At 32.4% G+C, this 8,150-nt stretch overlaps 1 long non-coding RNA gene across 3 annotated transcripts; it reads right to left on the reverse strand.

The window, feature by feature from the left end:
• Positions 1 to 610: 610 nt before the first annotated feature.
• LOC130469248 (uncharacterized) lies at positions 611 to 5,304 on the reverse strand. Of its 3 annotated transcripts, none has more exons than XR_008929670.1 (3): positions 4,000 to 5,201; positions 3,809 to 3,875; positions 611 to 1,896 (listed from the first exon to the last, which is right to left on the reverse strand). It is a non-coding gene; the product is annotated as an uncharacterized lncRNA (long non-coding RNA). The 3 variants fall into 3 exon arrangements; XR_008929671.1 differs by having other exon boundaries at positions 4,644 to 5,121; XR_008929669.1 differs by having other exon boundaries at positions 3,809 to 5,304.
• Between the last annotated feature and the right edge of the window lie 2,846 nt (positions 5,305 to 8,150).

The following is an 8,150-nucleotide window of genomic DNA, read 5'->3' on the forward strand; positions in this document are numbered from 1 at the left end:
CGGCCCGGAAAGAGGTTGATATTGGTCTATCTGGAGGGAACGATGAAGCTCTTCTATCAGCAGACGTGTTGCTCTACTCTTGGGATCGGGGCTGCGATGTGTGTGTTTACTTGACGGGATCTTCTCCTTTGACACAATCTGGGTTGTCTGGCTTTACCCCGGGTCGGGTTGTGACTGATGCGGCTATTCGGAAACGGGTCAAGTATGAAGCACGTTGCAGGGCCATTGGTTATGGTTTTCTTCCGTTCTCTTTCTCTTCTTTGGGGGAGCTGGATAAGGATGCTGTTGCGTTTCTGAAGCGGATTCAGAAGTTTTCTAGGACACAGGACATTGGGGCTCGTGCTGCGGCTCATATTTTCACCAGGATAGGTTTTGCTATAGCCAGAGGAGTGGGGGCCCAGATTGTATCTCGGCTGCCCACTAATTATTTGTAAAATGTTTGCCTTTGTTCGCATTTGATATAATAATAATAATAATAATAATAATAATAATAATAATAATAATAATAATAATAATAATAATAATAATAATAATAATAATAATAATAATAATAATCCGAACATAACTTATATTTTACTAGTCTTATATGCACGCGATGCGTGCGAGATAATATCAGAACTTTAAACTGTTTTATTGCAATAAGGTTACCCAAAATAATATGCCACAAAAGTTGTTCATAAATTTCATCTAAAGAAAATTTACGCATATCTAAAACAGGATTACAGGCATGTCCAACTAATACAACTTCAATGGGCCAATTCCTAGCAAACGGAGAAGGCTTGAATCGAACCCCCCTTAGTCAGCAAGAACGTAACGGTATATTCTGGTATGCAAACCTGAGAGTGGTAAAAGATGGAGTAAAAAGTACATGGAAACTTAGAAGATGAATAACTCGTAAGTGAATAACTCAATATCATGTGATAAGTTTCCTAGAGTTTGAGTTAGTTTTCTCACCTTAGTTTTTGCTTTCCGGGAAAGACCAAAGGAGTGAACTAAAACCACTGAATCATTCAGTAGCATATTGCATAATATTCTATATTGCAGTCAGCAGAATATACAATGTTCTTTAATGATGTTGTGACTTTGTGAGCATGCAAGGCATCATAATCTTAACCAAGGTTGGTCATTCCCTTGTACAGAGTAGAAATAACTTCTTAGTTCTTACCGATATTAGATTGACTACCTGTTGGCTGCATACACATCAAAACCTTCATCATCTACACAAAGAACACATACAAATACTTCGTATACGACAATGTAGTTCAGCCAACATGCGATTTTTTGAAAGTCCTAATATTTTTGATGTCAGTCTTAGTTCGGACTGCAGTACATATACATTAGGTAACTTATATTTTTGATGTCAGTCTTAGTTCGGACTGCAGTACATGTACATTAGGTATATACATCAGATTTTTCTCCCCACTGCAGTTTAATTACACAGTCTAAACTTTTTCCTTCTTCAAATATTTTTTAAAGTTAATAGAAACCAATTCAAGAAAGAAAGATTTACCCTTGTCTATACCTTCAGCCAGTTCTTCAAGTACACTGATATTTACCTCATACAATAATAGACTGATTGTTACAGTCCTGATATACTTTAAGGGAGTAGTATAACTGTGGCACAATGATAGTCTTAAATAAGTAGAAAATTGGTTACCGATGCAGGTAAGATTTATCAGAATGAGTTCAATCATCGAAATTATGAAGAATCACTTATTTAACTGAAATTGACGGCAGCAGCAAGACACAAATCTGTTCAGGGAGTGTAAAAGTAACTTTCACCGGTGATGAATTGATGATGGCACCAATAACTTCAATGGGCCAATTCCTAGCAACAGGGAAGGCTTGAATTGAACCTCCTTAATCAGCAAGAACGATATATTCTGAGATGCAAACCTGAGATTAAACATAATGGTTTCAGAAATGAGGTTGCAAAAAATAAAAAAATAAAAAAAACTTAAAGCAGAGTAATTTTTTTTTAACTGGCAGGCATGCCGAAACTAAATCACATCCCAATACAAAATCAAAAACAAAACCCACACCAAAAAGCATACAAAATTCAAAAAAAGAATAAACAAAACCAAAAAACGTAAAAGAAAAGTTAAAAACAATTCATCGAACAAAGCTACTCAGTCAAAATAATAGACTTCGACTTAACATTTGAGACTTGGAAAACAACACCAAAAAACTAATAAGCTGATCTAGAATCAGAAATCATCCTCCTCTCCAGAAAATTTACTTTCTCCTAACCTAGACAATATGGAATCACCATCCACCAAAATAATATGGGATAATCTCCCAAAAAAGAAAAATAAACAATAAATTGATCAAAAATCACAAAAATAACAAATGTGATACTACTGCCGAAATATCAAACAAATAAAGTTCTAGTTTAATGGAGTTTATTTTTCGTGAGTTAATCATAACTTACATGTTGGGATGGAGGGCGGGGTATTTTTCGTGTGAGCATTTTTACATTAGTGCAATTACTTTATACAAATGAGCCACGTAGCGTATTCTCTTGCTAGATAATATCTTATTGCCAAAAGTATGAGCAGATTATAATTCCCATATTGATAATATATATCAAAACAAATGAGTTATCTAGCTTAACTCCTTCACCGTTCTATAATGAGTTGAAGTATACTTTCTACACTTGAGCAAGAGAAAGGAATTACTTTCAGGATAGTAATGTCATTTCTCAGAATAGGTCATATAGACGTACTGTGTAAATCTTGTTCATCTATTACATGACTTACAGTCTATTTACACAGTCTATATATCAAAACCAAGCTCATTGCCAAAAGTATGAGCAGATTATATAAAAGAATGAGCAAGAGAAGCTTTATTACTTTTTAGTGCAGATTATAACTAATACTTTATCAGTTCTAGCCTACATGGCCAACATGTAATAATTGTAGAAAGTAATAACTTACATGTTGGTCAATTGTATAAAGTAATGATAGGATTTACACAGTCTATATACAAATAAAGTTCAGAACTTCTCCTGGAATACAAATAAAGTTCTAGATTAACTCATTCATGCCTTTTTAATATTTCCATCTATAACATGACTTGTAAACCTATATGGCTATATGCAATGTATGGAAGGCAATTAAGAAATTAACTGTGTTCGTTCCATATATTACATCAATAAGTGTTTAACTATTGTATACTGTCCTATCAAAAAAAAAAACTATTGTACACTGAAAGGTGTTCTGAACTCCTTATGTTCAGTGTAAGGAAATGAATGAACAAATATCGCACTGCTTTGAAATATGCAGTTCAAACAATGAAAAATAAACCTTTTTCCTGTGTAGTCGGTTTCCATAAACTATCAAATCAATCTTTGACCCTAGTCTTATATGCACGCATCATTATAAAAACTTAAATTTGCGTTATTAGAAACCGAGTGAGAAACCGAGTGAGAAAAGGAAGAAATAAAACAATCTTTGACCCTAATTGTAAAATACATTCTTAAATTCATGCTATATAACTGAATTTGAAATTCTCAAACTAATATAATTGTCATCTAAAGAAAAATCTTGAATTGGGGATTGATTCGCTCCACCGTCAACAAAAAATTGAAAACCTTAATCAGCTAAATTCACCCAAATTTGGCAAAACTTGCCAGAAATCTTCAACAATTAATTACCCCCCCCCCCCCCCCCCGCCCCCGAAATAAATCCCAGCAACCATGGAATAATATAATCATCAAATAGAAATGAAACAATTACAAAATAAGGAAACCCAAACTAATTACTTCGAAACAGAAGCAAAAACAATCCAGAAAAACAGAATGCAGTACCTTGCGAAAGCCATTGTTCACGGCGAGCATCAAGCTTACACTGCTACAATTTTGCCGATCTATTCGCCTGTTAAATAAAAAAAATCCATTGTCAGACAAAAATCAAACAAATTACATGCAATCGAAAGCAAAAACCGAGAAATAAAAATTTAAATTGAAGAGATTAATAATTAAAATTATTAGTAAATTACCTCTTTTTCTTGCCAAAATCAACAATGAACAACAATATCAAGGTATTGATAACCCCACAAAACAAATGAAATCTCACATTAATAAGAATAAATTCAATCCGAATCTTCACAAAAGCAAACAAAAAGCAAAACCCAGATATATAAAATAGGGTAACATAAACAAAAAGGCGCAAGGAATCAAACCAGCAAAAGATAATCAGATTACAAAACAATGTATTCAACTATTAAATCAGAATTAAATTCAGAAAATAATCCCAAAAAAATCGGATGCGTGCGATCAACCAAATTAACTCATGAATTCAGAAAAATTAAATTAAACGCAAAAATCAAATTCCAGAATCATCTCCATTTTGAAGAAAAATCATCTAATAAAGATAAACTTATAATTCAATGACACAATTACACACCTTCCATCTGAAACTAAGTTCAATTATTAAGATTTAACCAAATTAAAAAAAAAATGGAGTGATTTACCTAAACCCCAAATCTTACAAATTTGAAATCGAAAGATTTAAGTAATGAAAGAAATGGAGTGATTTACCTAAGAGAGAGAAAGAGAGATATGCTGGAACTCGATTTCTTCCCCAAATCATTAAAAATTGAATTCGAAGGAACTGAGAATTGAAAGAAATTGAGTGATTTACCTGGGAGAGAGCGAGAGAGCGTGCGTGTGAATTTGGAATTTTATTTTCTGGGATCGAGTAAAACCCCTAGAAAGTTTGAATGAACTCCGGCGAAGAAAGGGGGAAAGGAGGAGAGCGCCGGGATACGGATAACTCTAACGCCGGAGTTCGCGATAGAGCAACAGTTGTTGTCGGTGTTGAGAAGGAATTCGGCCGCCAAACTTCAAGATTCCAAGTTCCCTTTCTCTTTCCTCTGCACGCCAAACTTTGATTTAGGGTTTCTGATTTTGTCCAATTAGGCAATTAGGCTTCAAAGAGGACACGAAATGTGAAGATCGAAGAAGATCTAAGAGGATTTGAGGAAGAAGATTGAAGAAGATCCGTAGAGGAAGAAGATCGAAGGAGAAAATGTGAGGGAGGAGAGAGAAAATGGGAGAGGGGGAGGAAGGAGTGAGATTACGAAACTGGAGGGAGGTGCAGGAAGGTTTAGTGTGAAGGGTACATTAGTCTTTTTTATTGGGGACACAAAAAGTGTTATTACGAAATTAACCTCAGCTGTTCCTTTATATAATAGAGATGATCCGATCAGATTAAATCTGAAATAAGTAATAAATTCCTAAAATAAGGTGAACTAAAGAGGTCTGAACCCGAGAAATATCAAACACAATGCTTTAGTGTTAGATTGAGTGGGTAACCATGGTAGCACGGAGTATCAACACATATCCTCATTGAATCATTGTGAAAAGAAATTGTATACCGAGTATAAGAGATATATACTACGATGTATTTTATACAAGTAGATAATTCTTTCTAATTTTACTTTTTCATACGTCATATTAAAAGAAAAACACTAATAATTTTCAAAAACAATCAAGAAAATATACTCTTCATATTAAAATGAGGACAACAAACAAGAAATTGTTGTTATGGGAAAGGAAACTAAAAATAAAACGTGAGTCATAAGAAATGTAGGAAAGGAAAAATAGAAATAAACAATTTCATATTGTAGTTATATTAGTGTCTAAAATAATTAGAAAATAAAAATTGATTACGTTTCTAAGTCTAAATGTATCATTGAGATGGTTCAATATGATAAAGATAACTCTGAACATAGTTCTAAAAAAAAATTCAAACATTCATATTTCTGAAGGAATATGTCCTTTAATCAAGATGGCAATCACTAAATATAGATTAGGATGAATAATGGAGATTAATAATCCGGTTATTTAGGTGGTCATAATATTTTGCTAGAAACCAATTATGATATGTGGGATAATTATTATTGGGCTACTACTAATATAATCGGGTCCTATAAGGTCACACACAATAGAGTATTGGATATGATCAATATGACCCAGGGCCCATGATGGTCTTTGGTGTTGGATAGGACATTGGAGTAGTTAAGGTTTACTAGGATTACTAAGTTTTCTAGTTCTACTAGGATTGGTTATCAAGCTATTATAAACGTTATAAATAGACGTGATGACCATATGATTAAACACAAGTTGAATAAATCATTAACCTTATTCAATACTCTAAATCCGTCCCTTCCTTGTGAAAGTGAGAGAGAGATTTCCGTCTTCTCCATCCGTTCTAGCAAACGACGCAAGGAGATCTTGATCCGTGCTCGTGTGGACTAAGTAGAGGAATCACGCTTGGGATTCTGTCTCCGAATTGGTTCTTGTTCGTATACTCGGGAATCACGCATCAAAGGTATATTTAACTCCTATATTGTGACTCATATTAATGTATGCTTGCGATCCTGTTAGATGTGAGAAAAGTGTTTTATGCAATTCCGCTATTAGCATCTAATCCTACAATTTCATGTACAAGTATATGGCTTATTCATTAAAGGATTTAATTAGGCCTTGTTTATTTAACCTTATTTTAGTATATTTCTTATTTTAGATCAAATTTGATCTGAACAGATTATAGTCATTATGTTTTGATCATGTCTAGATTAGAAACGATCTATCTTTATCATGTCTATATCATAATCAATATATCCAGACCAAAACGACCTACCTAGATTAAAAAGACCAGGTCAGAACCAATATGTCCAAATCAAACATAAAACCATTAGTATCCAGATCATGCACGTCCAAATTAGCGCAAATATGATGGTGCAGGGGTGTGCACAGTGCTCTTGGTGCACTGGTGTCCAAACGACATGCAATAAATATAAAACGCGGATATCTTGTTGAATTCGGAGAAGAAAAGAACAAACGTTGTTTTTTTGATAAAAAAAGAACAAACGTTGTTCTTTTGTTAAAAAAAAGAACAATGACTGCTCTGTCCCTTTTTTTTCGTTCTTTTGTTTTTCACTCCATTTTTATGGTATATATACCTTCTTTTTTATAATTTTCGAATCAGAATTTGTGAAGAGGAGAGAGAAAAACTATGGAAAGGAGAGAGAAACTGTGAAGAGGAGAGAGAAAGTAATGGAAAATTCTCAGATATTGGTTGATTTTTCTACTTCAATATCAAATTCTATTGATTCTTCTTCTTCAAATTTGAATTCCTCTGCCGATAATCCGATTTGTGAAGGTAATTTTTCAATTTTTTAAAACGAATTACTTATTTATGATGATTTTGATTTCCATGTTCATTATTTTCATCATTTCAATTTATTTTGATTTTTTTGATCATTTCGATTTCTGCATTTCTCAATAACCTTGATTAATGTATTTTGATTCTATATTTTGATAATTTTGATGATTAATGTATCTTGATTATATATTTATGATGATTTTGATTTCTGTTCTTTTTTCGATTTTATATGTTCTTTTAGTCTTATCTTTTGTTCTTTTATATATTGGTTCTCATATATGTATTAAGAGATTGTAATAATACAGAAAATAATTATTGAACATGTTGTTCTTTTTTGCTTTAGCTTGTTGTTCTTTGTTCTTTTTTACTTTAACTTGTTGTTCTTTTGATATTACACACTTTAGATCAAAATTGTTCTTTTACCATTTTTGTTGTTCTTTTTTCACATGGTTAAAATAAATGTTCTACATGATATGTTCTTTTCTGCTATTTTTAATGTTCTTTTTCTTTACTTTATTATGTTCTTTTATGCTCTATTGTTGTTCGTTTTTTTATTGGTAATGTTGTTTTACATGGTTAAAATAAGTGTTCTACATGATATGTTCTTTTCTGTATTTATAATGTTCTTTTTCTTTATTTATAATGTTCTTTTAGGTTCATCCTCTTTTTGTTCTTTTGAGGAATTGCTCTGTTTATTCAGCCTCTCTTCTTGTTCTTTCAGCTGTTTTTGAAGATTTAACATCATTTGTTGCTGGTCAAGTAAAAGCTTCCTTTGCTCTTCAATACTGTACTTTTTGAAAAAAGAACAAACATAAAAGAACATTAAGATTTATATCTAATAAACATAAAAGAACAGAACAACAAAACCCAAAAAAAAAAAAACAAGTGCACCGTTATTATCATGAACATGACTAGTATTTCTTCTCCTTCCCCCTCTTTTTTTTTTTATTTTTTTTATTTTTCATTTTCTATATATAT

The sequence above is a fragment of the Spinacia oleracea genome, chromosome 3, assembly GCF_020520425.1.
Source record: "Spinacia oleracea cultivar Varoflay chromosome 3, BTI_SOV_V1, whole genome shotgun sequence".
In the NCBI taxonomy this organism is placed as follows: Eukaryota; Viridiplantae; Streptophyta; class Magnoliopsida; order Caryophyllales; family Amaranthaceae; genus Spinacia; species Spinacia oleracea.